The sequence below is a fragment of the Miscanthus floridulus genome, chromosome 4 (assembly GCF_019320115.1).
Source record: "Miscanthus floridulus cultivar M001 chromosome 4, ASM1932011v1, whole genome shotgun sequence".
Lineage (NCBI taxonomy): Eukaryota > Viridiplantae > Streptophyta > Magnoliopsida > Poales > Poaceae > Miscanthus > Miscanthus floridulus.
In genome coordinates this window covers 88,720,417-88,741,309 of record NC_089583.1, presented here as the reverse complement: position 1 = coordinate 88,741,309, position 20,893 = coordinate 88,720,417, and the positions used below count along the sequence as shown (strand labels likewise).

Genomic DNA, 20,893 nt, shown 5'->3' with positions numbered 1-20,893 from the left:
TGCTTGAGCTCTTGCCAAGAATCAAAGTAGTTCGCCAGCAAGTTGACCAGCCATTGGTGGCCTACATGGCCGACGGCGACTGGGAAGTAATTAGACATGACGTGCTCGTTAGCCATGGCTGATCTGCACGCGGTTTCGTAGAGCATGACCCATAACTCGGGGTTCTCCTTACCGTCGTACTTCTAGAGTTTTTTGAGCTTGAAGTTTTTGGGCCATATGACTTGGCGAAGGTGAGGAGTAAACTGCTTCAAACCCGGAGGGCCATGGGTAGTATCATATTCCATACGGCGATAGCTTTCATGGGATGCATAATCGTTGGCTCTTTGGTTAATGCGATCGCGCAGATCGCGTTCTCCGAGGGAATGGCGGAGATCGTTATTGCCATCACGGCGATCCCGATTGCCACCCTGGTTGACCCTACGACCGTGGTTACCACGGCGATTGTTGCAGTTGTCTCGTCAATTATCGTCCCGGTTGTTACGGCGGTTGTCATCCCGACCACCATCATGACCACCATTCCCGCCTTGACAGTTGTCTGATGGGTCGTTGTTGCGCGAGCCACGTTGGTTGGGTGATTGTGGGCGACTTGAGTACTGGCGACTGCGGCTTGATTCGACTGAGACGGACGGAGCCCACGTTTGGTTTGCAATCTCTGCGGTCTGGGCTATAGCAGCCGTCAGGTAGGCTTGTACATCATCATGAATTGCCTAGATTTCCGAGGTATTGGGTAGTCGTTGCATTGTCACCATAGCAATAGCTACATTGGCGCTTGGAGTCCTGAAGACCTACTTTTCCCCTACCCTATCAAAGGCATTGTTAAGATCATGTGGCAGGAACCTTATGCGTCGTGCCTCCTCTTCTGCCTTGGCTTTAGCTTGTCTGCGATTAAACTAGTCAATATTGCATGCTTCGTGTGCTAGCCTTTCTTGTTCTGTTTCGCCAACTATCGGTGGTTTGTCATTACTAACAACATTGATCAAGTCTCCTCGCCTTGGTGGGAAAGATGGGAATCGTGGGAAACCCGAGGAGTGGTCTGGGATATCCAGATCATATTCAACTTCTCCATTGTCATGACGCTGGAGCTTAGTGTGGACAGAGCCAATAGATGCGATGCTGGACGGGGAGCTTGAACCGCCCTCTTGAACTGTGTGGACCAACCCTTCTCGATACTCCTCGATCCGAACCATGTTGACGAAGTTGCGTGGCTTTGGCCGAGGTCGATGTATAGAACACAGATCCGAGAAGCGTTGTATATTGTGCGCGTAGTTGGAAGCATTTTTTTGCAGGCTGTAGGGCTGAGCCTAGTAGTTTTCCATCGAGGCTTCGCACTCGGAGAGCTGGAGACCCGTCGCGGGGGCTGGTCGGCGACGAACAGAGCGCCCTTCAGGAATAGACGTGACCATGAGATCCGTACCGAGTCGTGCAGGACGACTGGCCCGAGCTGGTTGGGTAGATCTATTGTGGGTTGTGGTTACCTGCTTGGTAGGTTGATTTTGAATTGAATCTACCAGAGCTAGGGTTTTAGCAAGCTTGGTGCCGACCCGATCGATAGAGTCGTGCAGGTCGGTGTTGTCGATCTGCCTCCCTTTATAGCGAGGAAGCGAACGATGGGTTGTCGGCATGGCTGAAGATGATGCTGGTGTGGCCAGAGCTAGGTGTAATGTGGTCGGAGCCGTAGCCGATGACGGTGAAGTAGTGGTCGACGCAGATTGGATCCGCGCCTCATCTGTGGTCATGGCGATGAAGTTGTCGATGCCTGTGGTCCAGGTGATCTGGCCGATGGTGAACGTGAGGCTGTTCGGCGTAGCCATGGATCCGGGGATGATGACCATCTTGTTCTTCTAGGGAGCAGTACGCACACCCCCTACCTGGCACACCACTATCGACGAAATATGGTCGGCAGTCTACCTAGGGGTATGCCCAAGGTAGTAGATTATCGGCAGACAAGTGCGCAAGCTACGAACGAGATGGTGACGCAAGACAGACACGAGGTTTTATCTAGGTTTGGCCACCGTGAATGTGTAATACCTACGTCATGCGTCTGATTGTATTGCTGTATGTCGATGAGATGTGTTTTTGAGAGGGGTCCCCTGCCCGCTTTATATAGTCTGGGGGGCAGGGTTACAGATCTAGAAACTAATCCTAACCAGTTACAATTGCCATAGGTGGTCGGATAAGGATTCCTATTCTAACCGACCAGGATCTTGCTTGATCTCCAAGTCTGTCTTGATTCCTTGCACGGGACTCCGAGCAGATTGGCTGGGCCGCGCGTCGTCTTCTAGTGGGCCGGACCCCCTGGTCCGAGCCGGCCCAAGCCTAGCCGTAAGGGTATAGGGGTTAATACCCCCACAAGGGTGAAGTTCTTTTCTGACGTCTAAATTGACCAGGTCCAAACGTGAACTGAGTCCTTCCTTTGTCTTACCCTTTACGTCGAGCAAGATCCCAATTATGCTATCGAAAACATTCTTCTGGACGTGCATACCATCGATCGCGTGTCGTATGTCTAAGTCTTTCTAGTATGGCAAATACTTGAAAAAAATTGATATCTTCTTGAATGTGTCCCCTTCCGATGCCTTGACATCCTTTCTTTTCTTTCCATCTTTGGTCTTCATCCTGAAAACAAATGTGACTTTGCTAACTATTAGAAACACTCTTTTACTTGCACTTGTACCTAATGGAGTAGTAGATTTTGATTCATCCCTATTGTCGAAGTACTTGTCCATCCTTTTCAACTGGTACTTGTGCCCTCTCGGTAAGAAGCGTTTGTGCCTCATGTACACTAGCTTGTTAGATGCAGTAAGGTACACATGTGCAGTTTCGTCAAGGCATACTACACAACCAACCTTTCCTTTGAACTGCCCTGATAATGAAAAAAGAGATGGGTAATCATTTATGGTAATAAAAATCATTGCTTTTAGTGTGAATGTCTCCTTGCGAAACGCATCCCACCTGGCCACGCCCTCTTCCCGTAGTTTTTTCATTTCCTCCATTAAGGGCTCTAGGAACACATCCATATCGACACCAGGTTGTGTAGGTGCAGAAATAAGAATGGTTAGCAAAAGGTATTTTCGCTTCTGACACAACCATGGAGGAAGGTTGTATATGGTCAAGATCACCGGCCACGTGCTGTGCTTGCTGCTCCTCTCGGCAAATGGATTCATTCCATCGGTACTTAGCGTGAACCATATGTTCCTCGGTTCATCAGCAAAATCCTTGTATGTGTCATTGAAATTTTGCCACTGCTTGGCATCAGATGGATGTCAAAGTTTGCCATCATGTTTGTGCTCATCAGAAGCATGCTAGCACATAAGTTCTGCATCCTTAGGGTTTGCGAACAAACACCTCAACCGATCAACCACGGGGAGGTACCACATCACCAAAGCAGGAATCCTTCTCTACGCGTAATAGTCTACTTCTTCATTGCTATTGGTTTTTGAACTCTCTTTGGTCTTCTTTTGGGTCTTCTTTTGCTTCTTCCCTGTCTTTACGCACATAAGCAGGAACATAGAAGGATCAGAATAACTATGCAACAAGGCCTCGAAAAACTCTGCTTGTTCACTTTCATCGACGACTTGAACTTTGTCGACGTCTTCACGCTCATTTTGGATGCCGACATCATCATCACTAAGATCCGCCATAACAGGATCAGTCGGGGGCCTATGGTGTCATGTCCCGTCATCCATATTCAGTTTATCAGCATGAATTGGGTTCGCTTCTACAGAAGGCGCGGAACTACCCTCTCCATGTTTCACCCAAATCAAGTAATCCCTCATAAAACCGCGGTGAACCAAATAAGAACTAATTTCTTCTGCATCCTCAAATACAGCAACATTTTTGTATTTGATGCAAGGACAACATATGTACTTCGTCTTCTGACTGCATGCATGCCTCCTAACGACATCAATAAATTTATGAACCTCCAAATGGTATGACGGGTGTAATCATGATAAGCTGTATATCCATAACGATCTTTTCATCTTCAGTTGTACAAAAATTATAATGGTAATGTCTAATTAATTGGATACATTTAAAATTATTTGATGAAAATTAAAATTATTGTAGTTATTTGAATAAACTAAAAATTATTGTAATTTCAAAACATCTAGTTTGGTGAATAAACTAGATTGTTTAAAATCTTTTTAAACAATATTTCTCTCAAAACAGAAGCATGAAACACTCACTCTCTATTTTTTCATAACATATTTTAACTCCCACATTATTTATAACAACCATTAAAGCAAGTGATAATACCAATTTTCTCTCTATAATACTACCATTTTTCTCTCTCTCCCCATGAAACCCTAGGTCTAGTTTTGAATCAAATTTATAATGGAGAATCAACTATGAGAGGTGCACCACTATAATCCAACCTTCTAAAATACCATGTATAGAAATCCTAAACAAAAATCTACTACTACTCTCTATCTCTCTCTTAACACAAGCATGAAACACTCTCTCTAGCTAGATCTAGTTTTAGCTCAAAGTGAGAAGCACTAATGCAAAAAGAGCTATGAGAGGCATTAATTAACCTTCTTAAGCCACCTCCTCCAAAGAAATAAAGAGCAAAACATCTCTCTCTCTCAAAACACAAGCATGAAACTCTCTCTCTCTAGCTAGACCTAGTTTAAGTTCAAAGTGAGAAGCACTAATGCAAAAAGAGCTATAAGAGGCATTAACTAACCTTCTTAAGCCACCTCCTCCGAAGAAATGAAGAGCAAAACATCTCCCTTGTATTTTACGATTTTTGGACCTCCAAGTTCGCCACCAATGTAAGGCGGCTCGCTGAACCGTGCTGGTCGGGGAAGGAAGGAGTATTTATAGCACATGTATTAGTGGCGGTTCATATAAAAAACGCCACTGAAAATGAGTATTACAGGCGGTTCTCATAGTTCAACCGCCAGTGTAAATGTCTAACCATTTATGTAAACAAGCCGCCAGTGTAAATAGGCTTTACACTGGCGGTTGGCTAATACAAACCGTCAGTGTAAACAGGCCGTTAACACTAGCGGTTTTCTTACACGAACCACCGGTGTAAAGGCTTTTACACAGACGGTCCTTGAGGCTGGCCCATATATTTCTCTCTCCTGGCGTCATCTCTTTTCCAAATGCCAGTGAAAAAAAGGTGGTGCCAGAAGAAATCACCAGTGTACTAGTGGCATCTACAACTTCTATACGTCTTTTTCTTGAGATTGGAGATGGGAAAACAGATCTAGCAAACCGTGAGACGTTCTTAATTTGTTGATTAATTATGGATCTTGAAATTTGGTGCTAACGATGGATTGATTTATGTTTTCCAACGGATTGGCTCTCGCTCACATCTTGCCGAGCGCTGCGCCTGCCTACCGGCCGTGGGCACGCACGCAGCATCGGCCACGCGCGCCCTCTGCGCGGGGAAAGGATTGGCCTCGGTTGGCTTGCACATCAACAGAACATGCCTACAACGGATGCGATCTGCATCTAGTCCGCATGAAGGAACAAAGGCCACGGTGGCAACCTTTCTTGTCTCTCTGCTGCATCGCATTGTCATGGAGGCCACGCGGCATGTGTCGTCGTCATCAAGCGGGCAGATCTACAGACACCCTACGCGGTATGTATCTACTAATCACTGTCCTATGCAATATGTGGTATAGATCAAATTGGCATCCTCTACGAGGTATGAATAAATCACATCTGGAAGAATACATTTGTCTTGAACACCAAAGTTGGGCAATTATTAGTCCGTCATAGACTATTTTTTTATGGTCTATAATTGATGTTTCTATTAATTAAAACCGAAACGTGCGCTCGCCGCCAGCTGCCGGTCTTGCCACAAGCACATTACTCCTTTAATTTATTTTCTACTAGTTTGAATCTCGAAGATAAACACTGGTAGATGGATTCATAAGGAGATTAGTACATGCATGGTCGGGATGTTTCTAGAACCGCATTAGGGCTCTAGGCAGAAGCTCCATGCATCATGCTCGTCGCTTTTCTGCACACGTGCATCGCATTTTTTTAACTGTGGTCACACTATGACATTGTGCGCAACCTCGTTCGGATGTCCGAAGCAGGCTAAAACACCGTCGCTCACTGTCGTGCCACTAACTAGTCGCGCCCCGTCTATTGTCGCGGCCGTGTGTGCATCCGTACCCATGATAATGCGATCCTATTGCGGCCTGCAACTGCATGGCTTCGTCGCGCCTCTACCAACTGGTACAAGCACTTGCTAACATTTTCATGGTGGTCTACATTGTTTCTGAGAGCCCGCAAACTCATGCGTGTGGCCTGAAGCCACCAGCATAAATAAGAGCAGTACACCGTCTTATGGATTTTCTGTTGTGACGCGCTCGCCTGCTGTCGAGCCGCCGCTTTTAGCATAAGAGCAACATATACTTCCATGTTGACATGTACCATGCATGCCACGATTTTTGTGCAGTGTAATATTACACAACTTTTCTCGGATTTTTTTTAAGCTTCCGTAAGATTGTGCTAAGATAGTTAGCCCCCTTTGAATTTAATATGGTTTTTTTTCCTTGCAATGTTTATGTATGATTATGTTTTCTATGGGTTATATAATCCTGAAGTATTATCCTAAGACCAATATAAATACCCTAGAAAAACATGCATGGTTGGAAAATTCTGCGAAGTAAATGAAACATGTATGATTATATATAAGACTATTTTTTTCCTCTCTAGCGCTCTCTTTTGCTTTGGTTTATTTACCCGAAGTAACCTGAAGAATATGGGATTCATTTGTAACTTCCATCGAGGGGAGCTAATACCTTGTCTAGGTATAATTTCTAAACATGATAATATAGGCTTACAACATTAGTCGGGTCAACACAAGATCTAAAATCAACATGTTGCCCTTGCCTCTCTGCTGCAGAACCAGCATGAGATGTCATCATAACTGAGGTTTGTTTTAATCCAACATTTCCTGACTTTAAGCTAATAGATATACATCTCTATTGGCAACACGAAGTTGCTACAAAATACCAATAGAATTGATATTCTGAGATTTTTTTATAATTAGTGCGAAAACACAATACTTCTTCCTAGTGAAGAAAATTGCATGCCCTCCTTGGACTAGTTAAGCCTTGAAGTGCATATTAGAATTCAGAATTAGAGATACCCACAGTCTTTGAAATGACATTGGGCATTATGGCGGGAAACCATTGTATTGTCTACAAGTAAGCCGAATGATATGGGTGGAGTGACTACTCTATGCGACAATATACTGGCGAGTAGCCCAGTATATGCCAACCTCACCTAATTTATTAAGGTCTACCTGCCAATTACCAGAAGATGGAAAGCAGGTAAATAAGTTTGAATCCCACATCACAATGAGCAAGAAGCTAACATGTGGTATTAACCAACTATTGGTTATAGTAGTTATCCTAGGCTCTGAAAGGCTACAGGGATCTTGACAACTACAATGCTAATAATGATATTTCTTACATGTATCTTTTTCCTACGAAAGTTGCGCTATCAGTTGAGAATTTATCCTAGAAGGATATTGGTCACTATTGTTGTTGCGAACATCCATTTTTTTTGCTTAAGTCAATGACTTTACATTAAAATAATATTTCCCAGATAAATTAAAATTCTTGGCTTCTCTTCATGATGAACAATGAATTGACCCACGCCATGCTTTATATAAAACACGAAATATGTTGCAATAAATATAATGACTCAATTTTTTCTATATGGTATGAGTAATTGGGTCAAATTTGGGCAATAAACAAAAGAGTTGGACTATGAAATAACTCTGCATCCAAAATTTATGCTTGGAAACCATGGCTAAATGCCATATTCATGATATCATACTTATGCACACCAATCTTAAAGAACCTAAAAGCGCAATGCCACCATTAGTTGTCTTTTCTCATGCATATGACCTAGAAGGTTAATATACGACAGATTGATTGTCAATTATACAACAATTGGTGAGCATTAGCCCCTGAAGGATTGCTATGGCTAAATTATGGGTTGCGTCAGTAACTACAGGTGTTAAGTCTAGAAGGTTGCATATGCATTTGTTGAAACCAAGAACATACAGAGCAAAAGTTTATAATCCACCATAAGTTATGGACTCAACAAAAGTTGAGGATACTCCTCCTGTAGTAGGAAATACTCGTAGTATTCATGCAACTACATTAATAAAGTCCAAGCTCGCTGCATACAAAAATTATATTAGACCCCCTAATAAAGTGCGTAATATTTTCCAAATAAATCACCACTAAAGCATACATATACACCACTAGAAGTTGGTGAATGGGAAATTTTAGTATGCTATTAAATATCTCGGCATTGGGGGAAGATGAATGCTCATATTATGGAATGCCTTGATATTTATGAATCAAAAAGCACAAATCCAAACTAGACTAGTTGTTTAGTTACACTCCTCTATTCTATAGCATGGAGTTACTATAGATAGCTATTTGCATTGATGAGGAGCAACCATATTGGTTAAAATATAAATGAATGCTTCTACCCGAAGTAGATGTGGATATACCTGGGATTAATTTTATATCCATTTGACCTTGGCATTTTGATCAAATTATGCAGGGACGCCTACAAATAAGATTTAGAGGCCTAAGTCAAAAGCATATGCTCATGAAGCAAACTCACATCATGTGTGATAAAACTCCTCTCTTACTCCCGTAGAGAAATCACCCTGCTGGTGAGTTACCTCATGATGAGGTTCATCCTGGAGATGAAAATCCTAGCAATGTGCGCGTACTATAAAGCTACGAAAACGGAAAAACTATGGATCTATCGTTTTGGGAAATAGCGAACATCATTATTAAGTCAAAAAAATGTGTCGACACTTGTTTGCCTCTATAATTGCTAAATGAGTCTCTTTATGAGAATCCGAATCCGGAACAAAGTCCATGGCAAGAGTGCTTGACGCTCTCATATCGGATCAAATGAAACATGCAGTTGAGGCTGAACCAAAAATCGCTAAGTGAATATCTTGAACATGATGTTCAGATAATTATGGGTCATCATTGAATAATGGTGGTGAAAAGCGATGGTTCAAAAGGTCCTAACAGAGACCAGTTCTGACATAAGTTTTACAAAAATATGTTCTGTTATATAATAAATCTGGCTAATGGCATGAATTAAAATATGCAGTTATGGGATTCTGAAAATCCATGAAGAGCAACATCGAAATCTCATACCAACATTGTCTTTTATGTGAAATGATCGCCCCACAAATATAACAAATCCTTGAAGGAATATATGGTTAATTATAAGTCTAAATGCACCAAAATAAGTGAATTCTTTGGAAGAAATAAAGACCCATATAAGACCCGAGAGATAAGAATGAAAAGAGAAACAGAAAGGAACAAAGGTATACCATATAAGCACATGAGCATTTCATGAGCTTTTACTATGAGTGTATATATACTTGTGATATAATGTGTTCTCCACTGAAGATTTGGAATTAAAGTATCCTCTGAAAATCGATATGATATATTTGGTGTTACTAGCTATACTTTCCCTGTTATGCGAGAAATACAGACTTGTGATGTCTTACTATGTATTAAAGATTCTTGAAGAATCTGTAATCAATCCCAGAAGGAACCACGACTATGAATTATGAAAATTATAATGATATAAAGAATAATGATTATTAATCACATCTCGAAGATGCGTGTCATTGCAACTTTCAAGTGTATAAATATGCATCTTGATGTATGCATGTTAGAATATAATAAATTCCTCTGCATTATTCTCTATCTCAATGTTCTTGAAGAATAGCGAGACAAATATCATGAAGATTAAATATTGTGGAAATCTTGTAATCTCACTTGCATTATCCAAGTCTATGTTTATTTCCAAATAATGGTTAATGTCATGGGAATGAATTACTTCAACAGTTGTTGTCATCAGGGGGAGTATTTACATGATCTTGATTGTCATTCACGAGACTCTAGAAGTCTCAAACAATACCTAGAAGGTGTTATTCTAATGGTGACTTTATAACTTCTGTTGAAGGCTTTATCGTGACACCATTTATGAAAGTGGGTTTATTGCTTATGTACACTTCATATTTTTACCTCACGAGTTCCAGAAGTAAGATGAGGTTAAGATTATGAAATGATCCTTGTAATGTATGCAGTATACTTGTTAAGTCTCTATGTGCATATGCTTCTTGTAGAAAGCGTTCTTGGCATAGCAGGACATTTCTGTAAGGTTCGGGGGAGAACTTCCCTAGAATATTAAACCTTGATCAGAATTCTTGAGAATTCAAAATGATATGGTCCAAAAGGTCATAAGTTGTCTCGAAGACATATGTTGTACTCTTTTTTTCCTTGATGAGTTTTCCTGAAGTTTCTCATGTAAAGTTTTTAATGAGGCAACAAAGTGCAAATACATTAAGTGACAATAATGTACTTTTTCTCTATATTTTTTCCATTGGGTTTTTTTTTTGGAATTTTAACGAGGTATGTATTTGTCATGGTATTCGCCCATATAAGAGGGAGTGTTAAGAATTCCTCAATTAGAGGATTGATGGGTTCATACCATATATGCCCTGTAGGCCCATATATGCCCCGAAGGCTATATCTATGTAAAGGGACTAAACGTATACGGGAATAGATGAATGAAGAGATGACTTCCTCCCACATATATTTATCTCATGTGTTCTTATGGGTTGTTCTTAGAAATTATGAAGGGAAACAGGTTTTGCGAACTTTTGTTTTAGAATGATAAAGTTGTGAAACCTGCTCTTTGAAATGACAACTAGCTAATTTTCTCGAAACAGAATTAACGTTAGAGCTGGCAATATGTGCTGAAGCAAACTTTTCCCAGCTCAGAGTAGAGAAGAAAACATGACTGCTCCGAAGATCCGAACTGCTGATTATTGGATGCAACCCGGTCTCCAGGCATCGGCAGGCCCTAATTTTTTTATAATTTAGTCTTTTTTTTTTGAAGAAAATTTACGTTAGGCTCCTTGAGAGACTTAAACTCATCTTTGGACCCTGACGGTCGGCGTCAGGAATCATGGCGCCGAGGTAACATGTATCGGCGCCATAGATCTTGGCGCCGATGTGCCTGGCCGAGCACAACAAGCAATCCTAGGTGGCGTTCACGTGGCCGGCACCTAGGCGCCACAGATCTTGGCGCCGAGCTCAGCGCCACAGATCTTGGCGCCGAGCTGCCTAGCCGAGCACAGCAAAAGCCATCCTAGGTGGCGTTCACATGGCCGACACCTCGGCGCCACAGATCTTGGCGCTGAGTTCGGCGCTAAGATCTGTGGCGCCGAGCATTGATTCAAAACCCGTGGCCACAGCTCTCTCTCGCGCGCGCTCTATCTCTGCCTCCTACACCGCCGTCGACCACAGCGCTCCCTGTCCACGCCGCCGTCGACCACAGCTCTCCCTGTCCACGCCGCCGTCGACCGCAGCTCTCCCTGTCCACGCCGCCGTCGACCGCGCCTCTTGCGCCGGCAGCCTGCCGCCGTCCGGTCCCTGCGCCTTCTCCCTTTCCCGACTCCTACGCCCCCACGCAACCGCCCGCAGCAGGCCGCCGCCGCGCCTCCGTCGTCGTGCGAAGCCCGGCCACCCTCGTCGCCCCTTCCCTCCTCCTCATCTCTGTCCGGCGGCGAGGGCGGCCCACCACCGCTCGCCGGAGCTCCCGTCGGCCGGCTGGGCTCCGAGCCCTACGCCCCCTGCCCCTCCGGGCCGTGCGTGAGCAGGCCATCCAAGTAACTTAGATTAGTTAGTAATTTTTTAGTTAACGTTAATTAGTTAATGTACTTTAGATAATTTAGTTAGTAATTTTTTAGAATATTTAGCAAATTTAGTTAGCAAATTTAATTACATAGGTTGAAAGTTAGATGCTTATTTATTTAGTTATATTATATACTTAGGAATATATGTATGTAGCTTATTTAGTTACATTAGATTGTTAGAGACATAATAAGGGAGTTAGTTACCTATTGATTTAGTTAGCTAGTTAGTAAGTGTAGTTACCAAATCTCTTATCTTGTTATAGAGATAGTTAGACAGTTAGATACTTATTTGTTTAGGTCGATAGTTAGGTAATTTAGTTAGCAAATGTAGTTAGATATTATGGTTAGTTATCTTATAATAATATACCCGTTATAACTTGGTTGATGTGCATACCAACTAGATGGACAACGTAGTCACCCTGTATCATGGAGGAAGTGTGGAGGAAGATGAGTTTGGTAATATTAGTTTTGTTGGATGATCGGCCATTGTTTTGTGAGTTGTTTGGTAGGGCTCGTGATGAGCTTAAATGCAATTCAAATGAAGATGCCATCTTAGTTGAGGGGGTACTTCACCATGGCAGGTCAGTGATAATTTTGAGGTGGTTGGTCCCAATTGCATCAGAGGCTCAATGAGACAAATATGTCAAAACTGTCATGAAGAATGAGTTTCAATATTTGGATTTGGTTGTGCGGAAGTTGTCCAATGATCCCACCCCTCATGGGTATTCACCCCATAATGTTCATGCACCCCCTCATGGGTTGTCGCTAGCACCAGAGAATCCAGCACCCTATGAGCCTCTATTACCCAACCGTGAGGTGGATGTGGAAGATGCGGTTGTGGTGCCCGATGCTCAATCCACCCGTAATGAGGTTGGTGTATGTCCTGGTGTCCGTGTAGAATGTGGGACCGATGATATTGTAGGTGCCCCTTAGGAGATCCCTTTGACCTAGAATCATCCTAGTAAGTGATTTAGTAACACTTTGGCTCTCCTTATTCTTTGTTCATTCCATTCCTTTGTCTCAGTGGTATCCATATTTGTGCTTTAAATGTAGGAGATAATCCTGATAATGATGGTTGTGCTCCTGTTGCTCCATCAACCAACATGGACCTAGGGTTTATGGTCTCTAACAGTGTAGATGTTGATATTGCGGATGATGAGGAGCCTTATGGCACAACAAGGGCCGTTGATTCTGATGATAACCACCCAGTTGCAGCTTTGAGTGAATAAGAAATGGAGCTCATTAGACGCTTGTGTCCTGATCGTGATCCACTGGTTCATGAATTCAGCGACCTTAGTCATTCTCAACATGCTTATGGAGAAGAAAGAGATGATGAGCTGCCAGAGGCTCCTGAGGCCGATGGCAGCGTGGAAATTTAGTTGGGCATGGTCTTCAAGGACTTGCCCACCTTAAGAAGGTGGCTACAGGAATATTCTGTGAGACGTAAGAGACCATTCAAGGTGAGGCACTCCCATGTGGAGCACCGTTACATGGTGGTGTGCGAGATGGCAGATTGTAATTGGAGGGTCTATGCTCGCAAACAGAAGGCCACAGGGAAATTCAAGATCACCAAAATCGTAGGTCCACACACTTTTGCCCAGACAGATCTAAAACAGAAGCATAGACAGTTGACCTCTACCCTCATTGCTAGAAAGTTATACACAACTTTAAAGGGTCAGCCCAACTTGAAGGTCAGGACAATTATGGAGATGAGTAAGGAGATATTTAAGTATGACATAAAGTATGGGAAAGCATGGAGGGCAAAGCAACGGGCCTAGAAGATGATATATGGGGACTGGGAGGAGGGGTACGAGAAGTTACCTGCAATGTTCAATGCAAAGAAAGCAGTAAATCCAGGCATGCATTATGAGTATATCCCGAAGCCGAATGAATGGAAGGATGGGAGGCAGATATTCTTTCGTGCATTCTGGTGCTTTCCCCAGTGCATCGAGGCCTTCAGGCATTGTCGTCCAGTGTTATCCATTGATGGTACTTTTTTGCTTGGCAAGTACATGGGCACACTTTTGGTAGCCATTTCCTATGACGCAGACAACGCATTGGTTCCTTTGGCTTTTGCTTTGGTGGAGAGGGAGAACAAAGATAGCTGGGGATGGTTCTTGTGGCTTGTTAGGATCCATGTTGTTGGCCCTCATAGGGAGGTAGGTGTCATATCTGATAGACACCAAGACATACTCAGTGTCGTACTAGAGCAGATTCTGGGGTATGCACCATTGCACCACAGTTGGTGCACTCGACACCTTGCCGAGAATTTACTTCGAAAGGATGGTATGAAGGACAACTTTCCTCTATTCGAGGAGGTTGCTCGCATGCTTGAGGTGTCGTTCTTTGAGGAGAAGTTGGAGCAGCTAAAAACGGCAACAAACGCAGAAGGTAGGTAGTGGCTAAGAGGATTGATGAGAGAACCTAAGAAATGGACAAGAGCCTACGACGATGGTGGATGGAGGTACGAGTTTCAGACTAGCAACATGGAGTCATTTAATAGTGTACTCAAGGGTTTACGTGCCATGCCCGTCAATGCCATTGTATCATTCACATTTTATAGGCTAGTTGCATGGTTTAACGATAGACACACTCAAGCAATGGCACTACAGAGTAATAATCAGAAATGGGCACCTAAACCTAATAAGCATCTTGACAAGGCAAAGGAAAGGGTTGTCACACATGACATCGATTGCTTTGACCATAGCACCGGCAAGTACCTGGTCACAGAAAGGGGTGGTACAACGTCCGATGGTGAGGTCCGTCCATCAAGGAGTTATATTGTGGTACTTAGTAATTTCTCATGCCGATGCGGGAAAACCAAACAGTGCCACTTCCCTTGTTCTCATTATGTTGCAGCATCTCAGCATCGCAACTTTGCCTACGAGACCCAGATACCATCGGAGTTCAGTGTTGACAGCCTTGTACAGACTTGGTCTCCCCGTTTCGAGCCTTTCCTTGACGAGGGTCAGTGGCCACCTTACACTGGGCCGAAATACATTGCGGATCCAGGTACCCGTTGGGACAAACATGGAACCCGGAAGAGGATAAGGCACAAGATGGTCATGGACCAGGTTTCCGGTAGAACGAGGCGAGGGAGAGCAACCCCCTTTCTTACTGACCCCGAGCAGAACCAATGTGGCAAATGTGGTAGACTTGGGCATAATTCACGTACATGCCATTGGCCGCTTAGTCAGGTGTAAATAACTAATGTTTCACATGCATGTTTACTAGTACCAAAAAGTTATTTATTTATTCATATAAAACTTATATGTACTTTGTCATTATATTTTGTAGGATGGAGCCATTCCACCTGTTGGAGCCATACTACGAGGAGAACCACCGAGGACGACTCACCCGGAGGGGGAGGTAACGACTTTACTTCTGCATGTTATTTTTCCTCTGCACATGTACTTGTGTTCACGAATTAATATAATAATTTATATTCTTTGTAGGAACTCAACCCTCTTCGTCCTCGTTCCCACGATAAGTTCGAGGATATGAGGTACGATGATAGGTACACTCCTCTCCTTGAGAGGGCTAGACTTGATGTTGTATCGTTCCAGGTTCGCCGTGGGGTGCCTTCCTTCAACCCCACGGTGATCTCAGCTCTAGTCGACAGGTACCAAAATTATGAACAGATTCACTTCCATTTATATTTTTGGTTCTCGATGTGCATATAACCTTAGTACTTCTTTCTTGTTTTGTAGATGGAGGCCAGAGATGCACAACTTCCACCTACCTTGCGGAGAGATGACCGTTACTCTTCAGGACACGCAGAAGTTCCTGGGTGTCCGTATAAGTGGCCGCCCAGTTATCGGCCCCTGCACTGCTGCTGGTTGGAGAGGTAGAGTGGAGGCCTTCCTTGGAAGAGAGCTTCCTCCATAGACATCGGGTGCCCGCTCCTCTAGAGTACTCATTAGTTGGCTGAGGCAGAACTTTGGTCAGTGTCCTGATCATGCAGACGAGCAGACAGTTACCTACTACTGCAGGGCATGGATCATGCATCTTTTTGGTTGTGTTATGTTCCCCAACGCGACGGGAGACACCGCGTCATGGATGTACCTGCCCTGTCTTACTGACTGGGACACGGCGGAGGGCTACAGCTAGGGTTCCGCAGTGCTGGGGTACTTGTACCGGCAACTTTGCGAGGCTTACCGCCGGAGTTCGGCGAACTCTTCATTAGGAGGATGTGTTTACCTGCTTCAGCTTTGGATGTGGTCTCGTTTACTGTCGGTCGGCCCCAAGTTGGTGATCCTCATCCCCAGTTCGAGGTGCATGGCCTTCGACGTCGGCCGACGTATGCCTACCTTTGGGACCAGGTTAAGGGTCCCTTCGCCCGGAGTAAACGCGCCTACATCGAGTTCACGAACGAGCTCAACGCACTCACGCCAGGGCTGGTGAGTTAGCTGCATTTCACATACTAATTTGTTTTCCCGATGTAACCACTAAGTGACTGAAGAATCAAATGCAGGTGACTTGGGAGCCGTACGAGGACGAACAGTACAAGCACATTGGGTTCAGCATCATGTGCAAGATGGACGAAGACCTGTACCTGATGCGGTGTCCGTTGATCTGTTTCTATGCGGTTGAGTTCCACCTGCCACACCAGGTTGCATACCAGTTTGGGTTGAGGCAAGAGTGGCCCGTGGAGCCGTTCTCGACGTCAATAGACTTGCACAAGTAAGCGTCTTTGAACTTTATTAAATAATCAAGAATTCAATATGCTACAATAGAACTTAAAATTGCCACTGAAACTAAACTGCTATTACTCTCTGAAATTTGGAGTTCTCTTCAGCCTAATGATAGCATATAAGAATGCTAAAATAGTACCTTAAAAGCATCAATTTACATATACAGTTTTTGTTGAGTGACTCTTCTTTGTTCTTTACTTCCAATTGATAGCTCTGAAACATATTACAAATTCAAATTCCTACAAGCCTTATTGAATGTTCTGTCCTGCGCCTCATCGTGGAATTGCTTTGCTCAATTTTTTGTATCTGGTAACCAGGCATACACAACAAGCCGTATATTAGTCAGAATTATTGTGCAAGGCATCTTTGTTTTTCTGTTTCTCTTATCAAAACTCGTAGTCTGTGTCTGTTTAGACTGTTGAAGTGGCAGTAGAGTACTGTGATTGCATCAGCCTTTTGATATTTTATTATGGGAAAATGGAATACAAACACTGTTCTCTAACTGGAAGTGTTGTAGAGTTGTATGGCCTATTTGGATGGTGACTGCCAGGCAACACAGAAGACAGGCAAGAATGCTAGGCGTCCGATTTCTTGTGCCTGTGGCCAGGATGCGTTGCCTGGTAGGCAGCCAGGGCCAGGGCGTCATCCAAATAGCCCCTATCTGCTTGAATGGAACAAAATGAAAAGTCTCCTTGGAAAAGTATGACGTCCATGCCATGTTAACCATTTGGCTTAATCTTCTGACCCAAAGTTTCCTGATTCATTGGTTGCATAGATTTGATGTGTGGTTGCTGGAACTGACCATCTTTTTTCCCTAAAAAAATAAAAAGGAGGACGTTTTCATCTTGGATGCATCCAATACCCCTTACTTATCATTGTGAGTTGATATTGTCTCAACCACGTACTCGATAAAATTGCCAGCAAGTTTTCAAAAACAGAAACACTGAGACAACACATGTAAATGATATTTTTCAAAAAAAACAAGTGTAGGCCTTAGACCAACATCATTTCTTGTCAAGAGGATATAACCACCTTTCTTGTCTCAAGATAAGATGTAACGCCAGCTTAGTGAAAAAAACAACATACGTGCCTTGTCTGAAAACAGAATAAAAAGAACAAAGGAATATGTTCTATACCCTAATAAGCTCAAGCAAAGTTTTTATTTGCTCCATTTAGCACGGCCGATCAGATGCAGCTTGGAAAAAGAGATCTGCAGCATCGTGCGAGAGATGCAAGTACGCATCACCCTCATTTACCCTCTGCCACTTCCTTGTCGAAGAAATCGCCCATCAGGTCGTCTTGGCCATTGTACTGCAGCTTGTTAGCTTCGTAGCTTGCCCCGCCGCCATAAAACTCTCCCGTGCTGCTGCTGCCACTGTAGCCACCACCAGACACATTTCCAGCGAAGTTGTTGCCACCAAAACGTCCACCACTATAGTCGCTACCAAATTCTCCTGAGGTTCCACCACTGGAACTTCCTGTATTGTAGTTGGCTGCACCGTAGTTGCCTGCACCATATGGGTTGGGAGAAATAGCATTGTCTTTTGCAAATTCCAGGGAGAGGGTCTGTTTCGGGAGAGTTCAAACTCATGTATTCTTGCAGGATCTTTAACTTGTAAGCTAAAACAAATTGGTATAAGACTTTTTTTAGTCTAAATTGGAAACAACACAGCTCACCGAGATCAAAAAGTAGAAAGCAAACACATCCTGGAGACTAACTGTAGCGTGTCAGTAAAATAGAATCATGACAAGTAGTTTTGATCTCGAAAACATTATTGCTGGATAACTTACAGTACTCAGAAACAACAGTGTATGAATCTAATGGTTGCAAGTATATTTTCTCTGGAGTGACGTACAACAACTTGTAGCGTATATTTGTAATATAAAGAAAGGTATTTGAGTTACATCTCCACTAACTTAAATTTCATTTCTGGCACCCTACAGGATTGATCGTCGGAAACAAAAGAAGGAGACGGACTTTGAGACCTTGCACCTTGACTACATCGACCACTGGGATCACTTTCATGAGACCTTGCAATGTTTGGATTATATAATGATGTCTCTGCTTGTAACCGTGGATGCTCCTGAAACAAGAGAAACTTTTGCGAATTTTTCCCGTGAATCATTAATTATACTTCACTGCTACAAAGGCACAAATGTAGTACACAGATTAAATGTAAATTCAGTACAACATGTATAGTCCAATCGTATCGTACAGATGCTTTGCAGATGAATATAGGCTTTTCAGTAACAGTGAACGAATCTAGGCTTTTCAGACAATAGTACACCTATAGGTACGAAGGCATGCAAGGAAGCACAACCCCACTCCATCTCCACCATCCATCTTATTAATGTTTGATCCAAGGGCTGAGGAGAAGAGGCACACGGATCGCTGACATGGCACATTGAGAGGCCTCTATTCCTCATCTCAACCTATAAATAACCCATCACTCCCTCTCATTCAAACACACAACAAGGAGGAAGAGCACTCCTCAGCATTATCTTTCGTTGTAGTACCAATGTCTAGAGGGTCGTCCAGAGGGAGAGAAAAGGGGAAGGGAACTACCATTAGGTGGGAGGGTCCTCTTGGTCCTGATTTCTTTGAGAAAGCTCTTTATGAGAGGTTCCTAGTTGAGAACAAAACTGATTTCACCAAAGAGGCACCACTGAGAGGATACGATGAACGAAAAGAAGAGTGGCCAAAATGCATGCATGGTGAGGACTGCCTAGTACAGATGTTCACCGAGGGAATAGATGGAGGCCAACGTTTCTTCAAATGCCCACGAGCATGGGTAATTGCTATTACTATTTGTTTCTTCAATATGTTCATCTTCTATACAACTTACATGACATACTTATTGCAGTCTTCCTTGTCCAAAGAAAATTGTGGATTCACTAGGTAGGTTGATCCTCGGCCTATTTATCCGCATGCGGAATACATCTACTACCTGCAGGACCGTATCTTCAATCTAGAAAGGGAAGTTAGCAGTGGCTACAAGGTTGACGAACAGGAAGACGACAACAATGGTGCCAGTTCACAGGAGGCACTCTGTAATGATCCATATTGCACCTGCCCTAATCACAGGAACAAGGGTCCTCCGCCGCCACCCCCGCCGCCGCCGCCACCAACAATGGGAGGATACTTTGGAGAAGGTGCAACACAATTTGCTATATGGCCACACTACTAGGGCAAACCAATCTTTTTAACGGGCCACATCCATGTGTTTGTTTTTTTTGCTTTAACCATCTAAGGCATGTTAGGGTTAGTCGAAGGAAATATGTACCCTTGTTTGGCACATGTTCTCACATGCCATTTCATGTGCTTGTTGTTTGCTTCATTTACTTAAGGCATGTTAGGTTTAGTCCAGGACCTCTGTACCCTAGTTTGGTACATGTTATCACATGCCATTTAATGTGTTGTGTGTGTTGAATTAGGTAATCCACTACTTCGTTACGTTTTATTTGCACTACATGACCTCGTTTCACTACCTATGCAATATTAAACTGAATATTATAACAACAAATAATGAAACCAACAACACTATGAAAGGTCCAATAATAGAGCATATTAATCAACATAACAACATTTGAAGTATATGACGACAAACTAAAAGTCAATTACATGACAACACAATGCAAAGTCCAAGATTAGACAACATTGTTCGTGAATATACCATAGAAATAGCAAGTCATGAAGACTACTTAGTGCAACGAGGCCACTTTCCCTTCCTCTGGGCATCGGGATTCTCCTCCATCGCTGCCTTCGCTCGCTGCGCATGCTCAAGCTTCCTCTCCCTCTCCTCCCTGTGCGAAGCAACACACCTCCTTTCCTCCTCTTTCTTGTGCTCCTTTTCTAGAGCCTCCTCTCTACGTTTCTTCTCCATCATCTCCTTGTCCTCTGCCTCACACCGTAACAGTTTCTGCATCCACTCCTTGTCTTCTGGCTTGATCTCAGTGTCGATCCACTGCTCAAAATCACAGAGCGGTGGAGGGGTCTGCAACAAATGCAATTGTTATAAAAGAAATAAATCATGCAAGACTTTATTTGACACAATATGTCGGTGCAGAAAGTGGCCAACTAGTGAATATTTGTAGTTTTACTGTACGTTGTGATCGGAGGTGGCCTAGCACTCAATGACACAGGATTTATACTAGTTCAGGCAATGTGCCCTACGTCCAGTCGGGGTTGGTCGGTGACTTTATTCCTGAGCCTAGGTGCACGAAGTTTGCAGTGGGGTTACAAACAAGAAGGAGAAAGATGGGGTGCACAACAGGTCCGGTCGGAAGGGCCGAGAGTGACAGGAACTTCGCTATGAGCTAAGTGTTCAAGTGGGTGCTTGAGGTCCAAACCTGGCAGTTCTGTGGTTGTGAGCTATCGATCTAAGGAACTCTAATCAACTGGAATTCATCCCCCTTTGTTGGAGGAAGCGCACCCCCTTTTATAGATGAAAGGCACGGCTTCACAAGTGAGAAGGAA

The 20,893-nt window shown here is 43.5% G+C and overlaps 1 pseudogene; it reads left to right on the top strand.

The window, feature by feature from the left end:
• Positions 1–12,587: 12,587 nt before the first annotated feature.
• Positions 12,588–15,832, top strand: LOC136548772 (uncharacterized; annotated as a pseudogene).
• Positions 15,833–20,893: the final 5,061 nt, after the last annotated feature.